Source organism: Pseudochaenichthys georgianus, chromosome 20 (assembly GCF_902827115.2).
Source record: "Pseudochaenichthys georgianus chromosome 20, fPseGeo1.2, whole genome shotgun sequence".
Classification (NCBI taxonomy): domain Eukaryota; kingdom Metazoa; phylum Chordata; class Actinopteri; order Perciformes; family Channichthyidae; genus Pseudochaenichthys; species Pseudochaenichthys georgianus.
The window spans coordinates 8823611-8842200 of NC_047522.1; the positions used below are offsets into that span (position 1 = coordinate 8823611).

Sequence of the window (18590 nt, forward strand, 5' to 3'; positions counted from 1 at the left end):
CTCAAAGACTTGACCTAGACTTGCTCCAAAAGACTTGATGACAGATCCAGGTCCATTTAATAGACCCAATAACTTGTAGTGGTTGTACATATGAGTGTGCAGCAGCTAATGATACTCACCAAGTCTGGGCAAAATACACAAAATCTTCTATCTTAATGTAGTTATTTTCATATATAACTGTACACTGTATCAATGATTCCCTTCAATGCAGGAAGATATCGTATGGAAACTTTGATTCTTTTGAATATGTGGCCCTTCAGCTGAAATGCTCCTCTCGAGCTCCGTTCCTAAATATCTATAGACCACCCAAATACTGAGCAAGCTTTTTTGATGACTTTACTGAACTGCTGTCTATAGTGTGTATTGACTTTGACCGTCTAGTCATTGTTGGTGATTTTAACATCCATGTTGACAACCCCCAGGACAGAGGGGCTAAAGAACTGTTTTGTGTTCTTGATAGCTATGGACTGACTCAGCATGTGACGGAGCCCACGCACAATAAGGGGCACACTCTGGACTTAATTATCTCAAAGGGTCTGAATATCTCTAAGGTTGTGGTGACTGATGTTGCACTGTCTGACCATTCCTGTGTTTTCTTTGAGAGCTCTATTTCTGTTCACACAAATGTTCAAAAAGAGGTAACCACAAAGCGATATTTAACTGAAAATACTAGGGAAATGTTTACTCAGAATTTTTCTACCACACTTGCCCCTGCTAACACCTCAGTAAATGAGCTAGTAGATCATTTTAATTCAAAAATTAAACATGTTATAGATGCCATTGCTCCAATTAAGGTAAAGGAAGTGACTGGGAAGAAAATATCTCCATGGAGAAAGGCCATGACCGTGAAAACAGAAAAAAGAGAATGTCGAAAAGCTGAACGCAGGTGGCGAAAAACAAATCTCCAGGTTCACTTTGACATTTATAAAGAGAGACTTGGCCTTTATAATTTGGAATTGAAAAACGCACGACAATCGTTCTTCTCTGACATCATTACCAAAAACAAAAACAACGCACGTGCCTTGTTTGCTACCGTCGACAGACTAACTAACCCCCAGTGTCAGTAGCCTCTGAATTTCTATCCACCAGGGCGTGCAATGATTTTGCCTCCTTTTTCACTGACAAAATTCAGAAAATCAGACAAGCAGTCAGTGCCTCTGCATCAGGAACAGCAAATGTGTTGTCTCTATGTCCACTTAAAGACCCCGTGAAGTGTGCGCCTGTGCATGATCTGTTATGCTAATACGTATAGTAATGACCAAAATTGTCCATTGAAACCCATATCAAAACATGTTGGAATAGCAACTAATTTGATGAGTTTTGAATTTGCTGCCGTGAAATCCGCAGTTGACCTCCGCCTTCGTGGGCGTGGCTTGCGAGCTACTGCGTGACGTCACAAGATGGTCGCCTCCGAAGTGTTTACATTCATCACAGTGTATTGTTTCTCTGTTTCAAAGTCGAATTTATCAAAGTTTTTGAGCGAGTATTTTACTGGAAAGTGTGTCGGAGTCGACTGGAAGTGATTGCCAATCGAGAAAACCTGACAATGGAGGCGACAGTGAAGAAAAAGGGAGGAAAAACACACGGGAAGCGATGCATTGCCGCTGGCTGTAGTAATGTCAAGTCTGCCGAAGTGGCGATGTTTCTGTTCCCAAAAGATGAAGGTGAGTCTGGCTGGTGTCATTGTTTCGTAGATTCGTTGATTGTTCATGACAAATAAAGGCCACTGGTCGATTCGAGAGAGAGAGAAAGAGAGACTGAGAGAGTTACAGGGTTGTTGTTAGCATCTAGTGCTAGCTCGGAGCTAACGGAGATTAGCTGTTTCAAGAGGGAGAGTCCTCTCCTGTTGGACTGAGAGAGATAATGTCAGCTCAGGGAGGTAAAGGACTCTGAGTGATTAGATTGTAAACTGTAGCCTAAGTTATCTCAGTTGGTTTGGTCATCTATGTAAACAAATATTTCCATCTATGTTAGTTGTATAAAATAGGTTAAGAAATCCTTCCAATGTTTTTTGATTATTGAAATATATGTTTGATATGAGTGTTGAGAGCTGTATCCATAAATCTCTTAATGTTGCCCTCAAAGTGCACCAGATTGATGCCTTTAACTTCAATTTAGGGTGAGGGTGTGAGGTCATCACAAATAAAACAGGTTCACATGGATAGGATACTAGATAAGTGTGCACACTCATTATGTACATTACACATTTTTCTTGGATTTGTTAACACTATAGTCCCTAATATATTTGTAGAAAGGCAGGAAATGGAATTAAATCGAGAAAGACTGTCAAAATCAATCATTTCTCTCACACTTGTATCACTTTCCAAAGTCTCCGCCATGTTTACAATCACAACTGGGCCCATCTTGTGACGTCACCGCCGCTATCGTCTGCAACTTCCGGTAGGCTCAGACGGCCGTTATTATTAAAAAATATTTTTTAATTTTTCATAATTAATTAATCAATAATTAAAATTATTTTAGCCATGAACAGGCACAATGATATGTAAGGAATGAAACTGCCATTTCATTTTGGCGCAAAAAAATGCACTTCACTGGCACTTTAACATCAATTCAGACATCATGACACAATTCCATCAGATTAATGATAAAAACCTAGAGGACATTATACAACTTCTGAAATCCTCCACCTGCTGCCTTGATATTATTCCAACAGGATTTTTCAAAGATGTTTTGCCTTGCATGGCCTCAGAACTACTTCATATACTAAACAAATCTCTTCACTCAGGTATTTTTCCACAGGCCCTGAAAACTGCAGTCATTAAACCGCTCTTAAAAAAGAATAATCTAGATGCTTCAGTAATGAACAATTACAGGCCCATATCAAACCTCCCATTTCTAGGTAAAATCATTGAAAAAGTTGTTTTTCAACAGTTGAGTAATTTCTTGCATTTAAATAACTGTTTCGATGTGTTCCAGTCAGGCTTTCGTCCAAACCACAGCACTGAGACTGCTCTTGTAAAGGTCTTTAATGACATTCACTTAAACACAGACAGTGGCAGAACTTCAGTGTTAGTATTATTAGATCTTAGTGCTGCGTTTGACACTGTTGACCACAGCATATTACTAGACCGACTGGAAAACTGGGTGGGACTTTCGGAAACAGTTCAAAATTGGTTTGAATCCTACTTAAAGGACAGAAACAACTTTGTTTCTATTGGTAAATACACATCTGAGTTGACAAATATGACATGTGGGGTTCCTCAAGGCTCCATCTTGGGGCCTCTTCTCTTTAACATCTACATGCTACCACTGGCTCAGATAATGAAGAACAACAAAATAAGTTACCATAGCTATGCAGATGACACACAAATTTACGTAACAATTTCACCAGGAGACTATGCTCCAATTCAAACACTGAGTAAGTGCATTGAACAAATCAATGACTGGATGTGTCAGCACTTTCTCCAATTAAACAAAGATAAAACTGAGGTAATGGTTTTTGGAGCCAAGACAGAACGTTTAAAAGTTAGCGCTGAGCTTCAGTCTGCAATGTTCAAACCAACAGATAAAGCCAGAAATCTAGGTGTCGTCATGGACTCTGACCTGAGTTTCAACAGTCACATTAAAACAGTTACTAAATCAGCCTACTATCACCTAAAGAATATATCTAGGATTAAAAGACTAATGTCACAGCAGGATTTGGAAAAACTTGTCCATGCCTTTAACTTCAGTACTCGACTACTGCAATGGTGTCTTCACAGGTCTCACTAAAAAATCTATTAGAAAGCTGCAGCTGATTCAGAACGCCGCTGCTCGAGTCCTCACTAACACTAAGAAAGTGGATCACATCACTCCAGTTCTGAAGTCTTTACACTGGCTTCCTGTGTGTCAAAGAATAGATTTCAAAAATATTGCTGCTGGTTTATAAAGCACTGAATGGTTTAGGCCCAAAATACATTACTGACCTACTGCTAAATTATGAACCATCCAGATCTCTCAGGTCTTCAGGGACTGGTCAGCTTTCTGTCCCCAGAGTCAGAACTAAACATGGTAAAGCAGCGTTCAGTTATTATGCTCCAAATATCTGGAACAAACTCCCAGAAACCTGCAGGTCCGCTGCAACTCTTACTACTTTTAAATCCAGGCTGAAGACTTTTCTTTTTGTCGCTGCTTTTAATTGAACTATTCATATCTTAAACTGCACTGTAACTTTTATCCATGTATTTTTCCTTTTAATGTTTATTTTATTAGCTTTTCTTTTTTAATGCTTAATGTCTTTCATTTTTTTGTAAAGCACTTTGAATTGTCTGGTGTTGAAAAGTGCTATATAAATAAACTTGCCTTGCCTTGCCTATACTGTGTGGCAGTGGACTAGTGTGACACTTCACCCCAAATTGCTCCTGTGGGGATTGTCCACAGTACTGAGTATGTAAGTCGCTTTGGATAAAAGCATCTAACAAGTAACATGTAATGTATGACAAAATATAGCATGTTTTCTTGAAATTCCAAAAACTGTATATGAAACAACCACGTCATAAAGCCACAGTCTTATCTGTGAATTAAATACTGAACAAATAAAAAGTAATACATATTTTCTCATTGAATTTATAGTGCTAATGAATAGTTTCAAGGTAACTGTAAGAATTGTTTTAATAAACATAATTCTAGTTTATAAAGGACATTGTACATTTACGTTTGATGCCATCTTGAAATTATATTGTAGACAACGTACATTTGTATCACAACATCTCAAAATATGACTTTCTCTTGAAAAAACTAAATTGAATGACAATTCAATTATCAAATTCAATTAAAGCCATAACACTCATAGACAGGTTATGTAGTAACACTGTCCTAAGAATAATGTGAACAATCTTGGTTCCATGTCCCCCTGACTTATAAGTCAATGTGTCATTCTACACACTCCCCTCCTTTGCAATCACTATAGTTGCACACTTTAAACTCATGGAACTGTGAAACAATTACTGTTATTTATAATCATCTGCATTCTAATTATTATTTCGGCAGATCTTCAGTACCCCGAGCTGCTCCAGCGGAGTGGCTCAGTGGCCAACAGTGCTTCGCTTGTATAAACAGCTCCCAGGGGTGACTGTGTGTTTAGCTGTGAATGTAAAACAGGGCTTTACTGAGAAACAGCATGCTAGCTCCATCACCTTTTTCTACCTTAACCAAGTCCTCAGAATCGAGTTTGTTTTCAATCTTTCAAAGAAATTCCCATTTGGTGAATCCTTCATTTCGGCCTGTCTCCGTCTTTGTCTAGATGCCTAGAATTGAGCATCTGCTAAGGTGTCTTTGTGGGGTTATTAAAACCGTAGGAAATGCAGTCTGGCAGGATCAAAGCCAGCTTTGGATCGTAATGATTACTGATGCTACTGTTAAATTAACCAGAGCTGAGCGTTGTTCAGTCTAATGGGAGGTGATCTCGCACCGCTGGGAGAGAAGGTGAAGAGGGGCAGTGGACCCGGAACAAGAGAGGAAAATGTCTACCTTAGCAAGAGACAACATTAACAGATTGTGTAAACACCGCCTTTAATGTTACTCTGAGATATTTCATGATTAAAAGACATCTTCTGATCCCAGATTATGGCCAGATTGGTAATGACAGGTGCAGGGGGAAACCTTGCCATTACAAAGTCTTGCGTAAAGCTTTTAATCTCACATTAAATCCAGCGAGCGCAAACACTGATGGAGAGACAGAGAGTGGAAGGTAGAGAGGGTCACGATGTATATCTAAGAGATTGCGGAGGAGAGGGGAAATGGAGGGAAATGTGATGGCTGGATAGATGAGCTATTTTTATAATGAGGTCAGTGTGAGCTGTGGGATTTCATTCTCTTGGGAAACACACACACACACACACACACACACACACACACACACACACACACACACACACACACACACACACACACACACACACACACACACACACACACACACACACACACACACACACACACACACACACACACACACACACACACACACACACACACACACACACACACACACACACACACACACACACACACACACACACACACACACACACACACACACTAGGACAGCTTCCTTTATCTCACAGCTCAATGTGGAAAATGTCTCACACTTTAAGGTTCATTGCATACATGATTTTGAAAGAAGAATTACACTGTGTGATATCGTTTATCACCAGAATATGACACACACACACACACACACACACACACACACACACACACACACACACACACACACACACCACACACACACACACACACACACACACACACACACACACACACACACACACACACACACACACACACACACACACACACACACACACACACACACACACACACACACACACACACACACAGAATAAGAAGAGGAATATGATGAGGACACTAGGCGAGAACAGACAAACCCAGATGTCAGAGAGAGGATTTAAAGGATTTTGATCATAGCCTGATTTTGTCTAAGCTGTTTTATTTGCTCCCTCCTTGTCTTGCATCCTGTAAATAGTGCAAACATCATGACAGAAAACAGTGCTACTACGAGCACCCCATTGTATCCGATATCAAAACAAGAAGTGTTTACCGATTGGATGATCCTCCTTCCTCAGCTGCTCCCTCGCTCCTTCTCTTTCTGGGTGGTGCCCGGGTAATGGTCCTGTCCCCCCCTCTCCACACTCCCCCTGTAAAAACAAAGACAATTATCATTTAAAATAAGTAGTAGAAAATAGATGAAAAGGGCAACTCTTATGTAAATTTCAAAACATATTTAAAAAAAAAAAACCTTATTCTTTCCGAGTAAGACAAATCATAATGTCACTTTTCATTAGTGGTGTTGTAACTAGGGCCCGCCCCCGTCATTTTAGTTTTTAGATCTAGCAACAACAATGAATAAGTATATCTGAATCCAAAAATTAGAAGCTGCTGCTTTAAACAAACAAAACACAGTACACACATATTTTTCTCTGGTTGTATACACATTAATCTAGAATGATATCAATTATTTAGGGCCAAAATGATTTGCTGAAAGCTATAGGGGCGGGCACATTGTGATATGTCTAGGTGACATATACAATTATTAAATAAAAACATATTTCTTAAAATGATTTCAAAATTGATAGGTTAATAAATGTTTGAATAATTTATACAATAATTGAATAATTTATTGGTTTTTCAATATATTAAACTTAGTATGATATAGTTAATGATATGATCGTATTTAATAATGTCTCAGTTTATATGATTTAGCGTCTATGTGGGGGTCACTAAACTAGCACAAAAAACATGCTTTGTAAGTATTTCTTCCAGGCATACATCAGTATTCCATACATTCCTGGAAGCATTTTGAAATGGGTGAAGGGTCTCATGTGATCTATCTGCATCAAGGTATAAAGAGTAACATGGGGCGACGACAGAGTACATACAGCAGGGACAAGATTTGCACACTAGCGCAGCTCTGCATGGCCTGTTTAACAAGCACATACACACACAACTTACAAAGTCTATCATGCTCCCCCTAGCTCTCTCTAAATGCCTGTCGCTTTGGCCCTCCATTAAGCCGAACGAAGCGTTCATTTAGCCAGTGTCTTGGCAGTTTGGGACCCGGGCTGCCCACTCAGTCAGATCCAGCCGTATTAAATAAATAAGGAGCGCTCTTCTGTGTAAATTATTCATTTAACACGCCTTATCCTCTTCCAACAACCTTGTTAGAGCAACTCAGGAGTGGAGAGGGGGCGAGGGCGGGGGGCAAAGCGGGGGGGAGCAGAGGGGAAGAGGCAGACACCATGGCTCATGTGCGACTCAGCAGAACCTGTGGTGCATCTTTAAGCTCTCTGGGCGTTCAGTGGTAGGGGGCCTAATTCGCCCTGACACCTCCTTTGTTTCAGGCAGAAAGGAGCTGCATACACACAACTACTCATTTGCCCACATGTACACACACTTGAGCACACACTGACATGCACAAACTTGGTGAGAAGGAGCACAAGAAAGGGATTTTTAGTGCATATTCATAGAATAATCATTCTAGTTGTCTGGATGAATTATTGAGAAATGGGAGGCCGGGACACGCCATGCTGGAAAGCAGGAGCTTTTCTTTGTGCTGCCTGAACGCAAATCAGACAACACAGCAAGTCATCCACCCTAAACAAGCGGATTCTAATGAGCAGGGATGGGGACACATAGAAAAATGCTTATCATGAGGAAAACAACTGTTCTGGATATTAACCTTGAGGACAAAAACATAGAGCACTTAAAGTTTGTATAATGACGTATTCCATGCTCCTGGGATGTAACTGTATTATTTTCCTATCTCTATTATTCATGGAACGGTGAAGAAAACATTTATTCAAGGTGAATTAGGGTGTACAATCATTTAAATTATTCTGTAGTTATGCACACAACCTCCATTTAAATATTAAAGATCACATTAAGGGCAAGCTGAGCAATGCGTTGCTTTCAACCAAGCAAAGTGAGAAACCAAACTGCATTATAATACCCTAATTCCTAATTGAAAACTATGATGGTGCTTAAGTATTAAGCTTCAAAGTACAGAATGGAAATAGAAGAATTAAATTGACTTTTGATTGACACACATTGCACCAAACACGCATCTTGGTATAGGGAGCAGTGATCAAGGGCACCTCGGCAGGTGACAAAAGGGAATTGGTCGCAATCCAGGTATCAGTCTACACGCCGTATTTAGATTATTGTGGGACTAGAAGTCAAGTCCCTACAGACTGAGATACTGCCGGGGAATTAAAGGAAAACTATCCACTATAAGTCTGAGTTAAAGGTCATCTATTATGCAAAATCCACTTGTTCATGTATTTTATACATAAACATGTGTCCCCTCTGTGTAAAGAGACTCTTAAAGCTTAATAAAACATATTCTCTCTCACCTTATGTCCTGATCCATTTATATAAAAACCTGTCTGAAAATGAGCTGATCAGATTTTGGCCACGTTGTGATGTCATAATGTTTTTTGGGGTTGTGTAACCATTAGCCGATAACCAACATTATCACCTGAATCTCCTCCTAAAGCACCATTGTTTTTTTTAATAGGGGATCTTTAACATGATTTACCTCCAACTTCTCCTTTGTTAACTCATTACAGTGAAGGTATATTGTAAGGAAAGGGCATTTATACTTAAAAGTCCATGGCTCTGACCGCCAACCGAAACGTTCCAATACCAAACAAGTACCAAAACAAAGCTGAATATGAGTGGGAATCAAACGGTTAATTTGCAGATTACCCAGGATCAACCTATAGCACAAACAGAACCTGCTAGCTTTCTCTCTCTCTTTCTCTCTCCAAGTCTGACTCCAGTGTTTCACCCCAGAGCGGGAGGTTGTTATGTCAACTCTGACAGTGCTCATTACCAGCCTCCACGCTCTGAATTGGAGTTAACAGGCTTTGGCCCAAGCAGAGGCTAGCTAGACCCGACTGGTACAATGGGATCAGTGTGTGTGTGTGTGTGTGTGTGTGTGTGTGTGTGTGTGTGTGTGTGTGTGTGTGTGTGTGTGTGTGTGTGTGTGTGTGTGTGTGTGTGTGTGTGTGTGTGTGTGTGTGTGTGTGTGTGTGTGTGTGTGTGTGTGTGTGTGTGTGTGTGTGTGTGCACATGTGCTGAGAGTTAATCGCAAAACGCTCCTTCATTTCCAAATCACACCCGAGGCCACTGTACATTACCGAAGCACTGATACAAAATGTACAATGACATCTACTGCTTATTTTCATTTTCCCCTCGTAAACTCCTCCATATGAGGGCGGATCACAGCATCCTGCTGTCAAAAAGCTTCTGTTTGAGTTTGTGCATGTGCCACTGTGCGCTGTTTCATCACATTTCTCAGTGGGATTAGCTCCAAGGGTTCGCACGTTGGACAATTCAGTGGTTTAAATGATGAAACACAAATACCTTTACAACCATGTACTAGGTAATCCTCATGATGCAATTTGATGTTGCATATGCTGGGACATCTCTATGTCAAAAAACATGCCATTAACTAACTAACTTGCATGTTTATATTTACTGTTTGCAGATAAATCACAGGGTAATTTTTAAAGAATTTGAAAAGCCTTCTGCAATACCTATAATATCTCTTAAGTAATCATAGCACGAATGATGTTATCATCTAGAATTCTACATAATCGCAAACTTAAGGCAGTCAAGTTTAAACGTTATCTACTACTGGAGTGTTTGATGAGTCCTCCCACAGAGTGAAGCTTAATTGATGTATGAACGCTTTTTTTTTTGACAGTTTAACATTCTTTCTCAACCCTAAAAAGTTTCACTCACATATTACTCACTTTTGCCTTCCCCTGCAACATTTAAGACGAGGGATGGGGAATTCAAAATGTCTTCATATGTCGGTTTCAGTATTAGCAGTCACATAAAGCGGTTATAAAAGTATCAGGTATATGTTTATGACGTGATGGTATCCCCCCGCCTCTTCGAGTCCAGTAACCACAAAGCAATGTCAATGATTACAATTGTGATTAAAGCTTTCCACTTCAAACAGAACTGATGTTTACACAGGCCCTGATAAGGCGGACGGGATAAAGAGCAGGTAGAGCTCTGTGCTTGCGTCGGTGTGCATGCGTGCTTGTTTGTTTGCCTAGATGGCAGGATGAATGTCATTACGCCCAGGCTCTGTGGACATACAATCATAATGACACATTGAATTCCATCTGCATATTACAGCTGCTTCTACCTCATGCTCCTCCTCCACCTACGTAAGCCTATATAAACCACATTGTGTTGCTTTACATTCACATGAGTGAAGTTTCAAGGCAGAGGTGGCGGGGATGGATTTCTTTCCTGAAAGCTTAGGCCTACTTTAGGAATGTGGGTGGTTTTGCAATAGGAAGGCACTGGAAAAAATATTACCAAAACATTTTTAAGTCCAACTGCCAGGTCAGTGTTTTGATGTACAGAATCTTTCTAATGTCGAGCAACCATATGGCTTTGGGCATGGCAAAAGTCCTTTAAATTACTTTCTTAACAAGCTGTTTTTTCCATATATTTTGTTATTTCTAAGCAGAATAAGAAGGACAAAAGTGTGAGGTGTCCCACAGCTGCAGCACTGCAACCTAAATTAGCCCAGACCACATGAAAAGCTGTCGTCTCTATTCCAGGCCGGGGCGGGAAAATTACAGCCCTGCGCGCTCTACTCTAGCATTAAACCTCAATTAGTGCACAACTCCACCGATGATGTCAGCACCTAGGGACCCAAGAGCCCTGAAAATAAGGGGTGCTTTGCTTTATAGCAAGAAGATGCATGAAACCAAACCACCTCAAACTTTCAGGTCCTTTCTGATCAGCTCAGTAGTGAAAAAAAGTTGTTTATTCTATCGAGCTGGCAAGCAATAAGGAGATGTTATTTTGATGGACTGGAAAAACAAAAGCACAAAACCTGTGGACAGGTTTGGCTAAGTTTACCAAGAATTTTAATCCGTAGTCGTGACTAGAGTTTTCCCAGGAGACAAGAGGTCAGTAAGGTAGGACAAGAAAAACTCTTATTTGACCTCCAGTGACTTGGCAGGAGACGTAGAAGGGAGAGGAGGTGGAGTGGTCTGGCTCCTGTCCAAACACTGAAAGAGTGTTTCCACTGCGGAGAATACAGCATTGTCAATAACTCTTCCTCAAGAGCGAAATCCAACGTCTGGGAGGCTTTTGGTGTCATCCTAGATGGAGAAAATAACCAACATCCCACGCTTTTTGAACCAAATATGCAACTGCGTGTGTTAATAATTGCATGTTTTCACTGCTCATAGTTTGCGGAACTAATTGGCAATATGTGCAGGGCGGGTTCGGTATTGCACGTCGCGGGAGCGGGTCTTGAAAATCAGACCCGTGCAGGACTCTGTCCCATAGTGGCCAACTGTTCGAAGTTGAATTCCCTGAATAAACTCAGGCCCAACAATGTGGGCCTACCTAGGACGCAGCAAAAGGTTTAAGCATGACTGGTTAATATGCTGACATCGCATATCGTCCTGAGCTGTGAGCTAGTGACGGAGTCCATAGGGAATTGGCTTGGGAACCGGAAGGTCCCCAGTTTAACCCCAAATATCCAGTGCTACCGAGGTGTCACTGAGCAAGGCACCGTTCCCTACACTGCTCCCCGGGCGCTGTACATAATGGTAGCCCACTGCTCCTAACACTAGGATGGGTCAAATGCAGAATGTAAATGTCCCCTCTGTGGGACGATTAAGGGTATATACACAAATGATAATATTGTATACAAAAATGGCAATGTTGATGCTGCAATGATATATTGTGTAGCCCTAACATTCAGAATTTGCGTGCATATGTTTCTTGTCCTGAAAAATTCAGAATTAGCGTGCATATGTTTCTTGTCCCGAAAAACTGTCAATAGTGTTACCGTGTTACCAGTTCTCAGCATTTACTTAAAATACAACGTCATCATAACCTCTTAATACTAAAGCTTAAACTAATAAAATAAGACTCAGGTTTTAATGAACCTTGATAATCCTTAAAAGGGGTCCTCGGTTTTCAAAAACAAGCTGGACACAGTGCTTCCTGATTGTTTTTTGTAATGCTGTCCCTTTTTACTGCAGGTCACTGTTACTTGATGTCGCACAAAAGGGAGGAGCGACTTCAACAGAGCTCAGCATGGGAACGCTCCCAGGCACCACCTTGTACCTTTCTCCTCTCTTAGCAGAGAGAGCCGTTCCCCACACGGTGTGAATTATGCATCCCATAAACTTTCTCACCAGTTGTTCAAGCAAGCTGCCCGAGGAGCACAAGTCCTCTTTGGTGTACCTCCACCTGAAGAGACGGATCGCTCTCACATCTTCAAAGAGAAGTCAATCACGCCATAGATTGTTAGTACCACCCAGTGGGTTTACAAAACTTTTCCTCGGTCTCTCACAGGTGCAGAGAAAAGGGGATGGGGCCCACATTTCTCAGAAAGTGGAACAGATTTTTTTTTTTTAGAGCCAAGCTCCGACTAAAACTTCAGGCAGGGGTGGGTGGGGGCGGCTTTGAGATCAAAAGCCTGCAAGTTCCTGGCGAGAGGACCCAATCAGCCGAGAGGGCCAAGGAGAGGAGGAGAGACAAGCGCTTCCCTTTTAAATTGATCCCACTGAGACCCTCAAGGTTCCCCTTGCAGGACTCGCAGAAAAGCGATAAAAATCTGGCCCTGTGGATCTGACGAGGAACTGGGAGGGGAGAAGGCAAAGAAGAAAGACTGTTTCAGGGGGAGAGGCACAGAAAGAACAGAGGAGAACCGTGGGGGGAGAGGAGCCAGTTGAGGTAGATCAAGGGGAGACGAGGGAGACAAGAGGGGTGGGCTGATTCTCCGAGGGTGCATCCAGGCATCGTTATGTGCCAGCAGAGAGCCAGATCAGGGAGGACTAGTGCTATCAGCTATCAAACCTGTGTTACACGTCTGATGATGTGCTCACCCAATCACACATCTTTATTCTGCTTAGGTCCTGGCAGCTGTACCGTTGGATGGTGTCTCCCTGGCCTGAGATCAGACTCTGGACGAGGCTGGTGTCGTTATCCACAGCATGTTAGAGCCTCAAAGGAACAAGCACTATCAGAGCAACCCAGAGATCCCCTCGGCCTGCCAGACACACCGCAGACCTGCCCGGGCACCCACAGGAGCGGACAAACACACACAATAAGGTGGTGTGTGTGCGCCCAATACAATTACATGGATGTATTTTGTAGTTTGATTTGTAACACCGGGGCTTCACATTAATCAGAGGAACATTCAACAACAAATTGACTTGTGCTGTCAAATGTCAAGACCAGAGAAGAGAAACATATCATATGCAAATTAGATGTGTACATTATTTCACTTCAATCGAGTTTACCTTACTACAAAGCTTTCTCATGACTTTTCAAAACAGGATTGAAACATTTGCATGACCTCAACATTTGATTTTCCTCTGGTCTGTTGATGTTGTTTGTATTCTCAGAACGTGCTAAAGGGGTAAACAGCCTAGATTCTATTACAGTTGAGTTGTGACAACAAATTGTATGCAGGATCGTTGAAAAACATAATCTAGGCTAATTCAATTAGCAGAACATGTAGTGTGTTATTTTTTGTATATCTGCAAAGGGACTTCTTCGTGACAAGAATTTCAGAAAGTAATAATGATGTTTTCTTTGTAAAATACACTTTAATATGACATTAAAGTTTGGTTTTCCTCACGGCATTTATATGTTTCACAGTAAGAGTCATTGAAAGTCTATATTGGGTACGACTCTGTTCAAACATGTGAAGTTTCGGTCAGCATGCAGACTGAAAAGGAGCACGGCATAAAAAAGTAAAAGACAGCACATGGCCTGATGACATAGCATAGCAATGGGGTTTATTTTTCTGTTTACAACCAAGTACACCATGAATTTCTTTGAAGAGAGTCTGCATACAAGTGGGGGCTAAGCTCAGGGTAGACTTGAAAAGAACAAGTCCATATGATGTGTCCTTTGACCATTTCAGGGGGTACAGCCAGGCTTCACAGAGGGGTGAGATGTGAGAATTGTAAATGGGAATGTCATATTGTCTGTTTTGGAAATGTTCAGTAATTAACGGAAACATGCAGCCTAATTTTGACTCCACAAAGTTGTGAGGGAACTTCTAACAAGCAGTTCTGTTTGAGTTTTCTGTGCCACCGTTGCTTTGAAACTACAAAGACACACCATAACCCGGGGTTTTCTGAGAGAGATTGGGGACGCTGTGACGGGAGGATTTTTGCAGCGCATTTTACTTTGGACATTTAAAACAAACCATTCACCTATAGACATAGTCAGCAGAGTAGGTATGTGGGTGGTGAAATCAGAAAACATCAAAAACAGTACGCAGTGTTCCCCCACACCTCAGAGTAAGAGACACGGCGAGTGAAGAAAGAATAAAAAAACATTCCTTTTGCTTCGCAGAACTTCAAAAGTGGAACTGGCAGGCATATCAACAGCATTTTAATCCTGCATTAAGATTCAAATAACTAGACATTAAGGTGAACAAAGAGTTTGATTATCAGATACTCTATGATTGTTGCAGGCTACAATTAGCCAACCTAGCTGTGATGGATAGTCAGCTCTGAGCATGAATAACTTACAGCCTCATAAATAAGCAGATCTCTACTAATATCATTATAGTAGGCCTAGGGCCCCTTATCCCATGCACCAACTGCACCAAGCACCCTCCTCTCCCTGTGACAAACACCATAAAATCACACACATCAATATTTTGACATTTCGTTCAGCTGACTCTCCAGACGGAGCCATTTATTTAACTAGCTGAATTGTAATTGGCAGGAGAGGCGAATTCAAACTTACGTGACCGGGACTCAGTTGCCACAGGTAACCTTTTTGGAGGGACTTAGTGTGGCAAATTGATTGCCGAGAGCGCAGACTCATCATGAGTGCTAATTTTCCCGAAGCAGCGCACGGCGGAGCGGGGAAATAAGAGGCTCTATTTATAACGGAGGGAAACAGGAGAGGGGGATTAGCTTGCCATTAGAATAAAGAGCGCAGAAGAAGAATCAATTTCAGGGTTTAAAAAGCTGACAAACACAGTTCACTTTTGCTTCCTCTCCCTCCCTCTCTGCCTCTGGCTCTCAGCTCACCTTTTGACTAAAAGGCCTGCTACCAAACAGATATGGGGGTACGATTTGTAAAGAGGAAAGCTCATATTTAAACCTTCAAGATACTTTTTCCTATGGCAAGCCTAGTTATGGTCTATTCCACCAGTCTGAGTTTGGCAAACTTCTTACTAGTTTCTGATATAAATAGGTAATGCATTTGCACCTAATGGATTAGAATAACCAATAGCTGATGCTTGGTATACTTTGTGATTCGTCTCTTTTTTATAAAGCAGCCTCAAGAACCAAACAATGCCATAATGTGTGTATCTCGATAATCCTAGCAAGCCTGTCATCAACAGAACTAAATCTGTGATATGATCCGCCTTGTTTCCAAATTTGAGCAACTCCATTTTGCACACGTCAGAGACAGTATTCATGTAGAGAAGATCTCAGTTTATTAGGAATAAGAAACTTTCATGCTAAATATGGCTTGACAGCAGCAACAACTACTCTACCTAACATGTTTCGTGACTAACTTATATGAGAGAAAGGGAATGGTACAGCAGTAAACCATTTGTTACGAATTTGATTATCTCACTTGTTTTGAGCGGTTGATGATGGCTTTGTCATCAAAAGTGCGCTCCGATTCCTTCATTCCTTTCATCATTGGCAGTCCATCTGGTCCAACTACAGGTGTTAAACAAAGGAAACCGTGGTAAGAAAAAAAAGTTGGTTTCCCAGCATGCCTTTGGGAACAAGAACAGGAAGGAAGCTTGGGGTTGATTATGAGACAGAGGCAACCAAACCTTTTCATCCTATCATCCCCTCATCACAAAGCCCTCACCCCCTGACCCGGGCCATCATGTGCCCGCTGTTTAACCTGGGCAAGTCTCGGGGCAGGAACCACACAGGAAAAGGTGAAACTGGACACCAAGAGGAAAAAAATACTATAAAGTAAACTTTTCCACCAATGCTGCATTACAGCTAAGGCAAATTTAGCGTGGCAATGGGATTGGTGCTTTTCTCTTTTTCGTAGAGGCATAGGGAAGCTAAGCTGGCTGTAGGCAACAGCAGTGGAGGGATTTCTCATTCACAAGGGATTTCTCAAGAAGGCCGCAAGAGCCGGGATGAACCGAGGACACCCTCCCAATGTCGCAAAGGCACTTCCAATGACTGACATCGTACCAGGAAAACATATTCAATTTAAAAAACACAGCAGACAGTAATACCGAACTCTCCAATTCAATCCTCTTATAGAACGTCTAATAGCATGTGAATAGGAAGGATATTGTGCTAATTTGTCTTGTCTGCGGAGTGCTATGACAGGCCCATTGATGCCGACATCTCTTTAACATGAGGTTAGTGGGTGTTTGGCCTCCCCTCCAGTCGTTTGTGAGCTGCAGAGCCTGGAAATGATTAGGCCTGGGAGGGCAATTAGCCTGAGCAACGCTGGGCTAAATATAGTCCGGCTTGGCCCAGCTCTGCTCCTGGGTCATATCCACACCGCAGCATCCATGCATGTTAGTTCAATCTGGATGCCGTTTGTTTTATGACTGATGTGAAGGTTTCACTGACTCAGAGGAGATATAACATAACTCAGCTGTCGATCAGGTGTCTCGGGAGGGAAGGAAGTGTGTGGGAAGGAGTTGCGGAATAAATAAATAAAGGGATGACGTTTGAAAGGGAAGCATGTTAACCTCTGTATTCAGAAAATATGAGTTGGTAGTAGGGCTGCACGGTATTGAAAAAAACTTACATCGCGATTTCCCCCCCCCCCCCGCGGTATATATTGCGTTTTTTTTAACCTGTTAAACCCCAAAGTCCCGGCGGGTACTTTACTTTTTTTTTTCACGACAGTGTCTCAGGGGATCGTAATATTTAAGAACCTATTAATGTGTTATACCAGATTAACGGAAATAATCTCAGCTAACTGACGATACAAAACATTTTTACCAAAACAAAACACAAGTCTCATAAGAAGCATCTAAATGACCCCTGAGCGAAAAATGCTAACACACTTTGGCACAGAACTCAAGATAAAAGTACCCTTATTATTACTTCGTACTACTTATCGTAGCTGCACTTACAAGATATCCGATTAAAGCTGAGGTTCCACAGATTATTTAGGTATATAGTATCATCACTGAGTGATCTGAACTCGGACAGGGGAAGCAAACACAGACATCACAACACGTACCTTTACGTAGCTGTCAATCTGATCAAAAGACGTGTTCAGTGGCATTAAAACGAGAAAGAAAAAACGCGGCTGAATCGGTTAATCCATAGGTTTTTAACATCTCTGTATAAAAAAATGATTTAATTTATAATCCATAGTTCCATTTTTATGTAAATATCGCAGAGCAAAAGTTAGCTGCTAATGGTAGCCACCAGAGTGGCTGCTGCTTCCGGTCTTGGCTATGCGGCAATCCAGCGCAGTCTAACGGCCCCTCTACACTACAGCGTCGACAGCGTCGTCAGCTTCAATCTGCCCATTCACTTTGAATGGGGTGACGTCACCTTGCCTCGCTTTTTCGGCGAACTGAATTGTGGGTAGCATAGCGGTCCGTCTCCGCCGTCAGAAGTTGAACATTCAACTTCTGACGGCGGAGACGGCGGAGTAGCCAGCGCCAGCCAATCAAATCCCGTTTAGGAAAATCTGACAGCTCAAGCCGTAGCCAATCAAACCGTGTCTAAGCTGGGAGAGATATCCCGCCGTTCATTTCTATATTTCAAAAAAAGATGGAGGAGAAACTAATTATCGCTGTAGCAAATCACCCGGTTTTGTATGACCAGACCCTCTTCACCTACCGGGATACAAACCGGAGGAACCAGGCATGGAGGGAGGTGGCAGAGACAGTGGGTGAAACTGGTAGGTTTTCGCCTGTTTGGGGAGTTTATATATATATTGCTCCCATAAAATCCCCGGGGGTTTTTGCTTTGTATGTCGGGGGCGGGAGATTCATGTGATTGGTTGTTGGTCGCGTTGCTTGAATAAAATCCCCAAGCTTCAGACATGCCCAGCTCCAAGCTTTTTTTGAAGCTGTAGTGTGGACGCTCCGT

The 18590-nt window shown here is 41.8% G+C and overlaps 1 protein-coding gene across 1 annotated transcript in view; it reads right to left on the reverse strand.

Annotated features, from left to right (window-relative positions):
- The window catches only part of LOC117465672 (zinc finger protein 438-like), a 54039-nt gene that overhangs the window by 14440 nt on the left and 21009 nt on the right, over nt 1–18590 (reverse strand). The window contains 1 exon segment of the mRNA XM_034108634.1: nt 6563–6659. The gene's annotated coding sequence lies outside the window, so the exon portion shown is untranslated.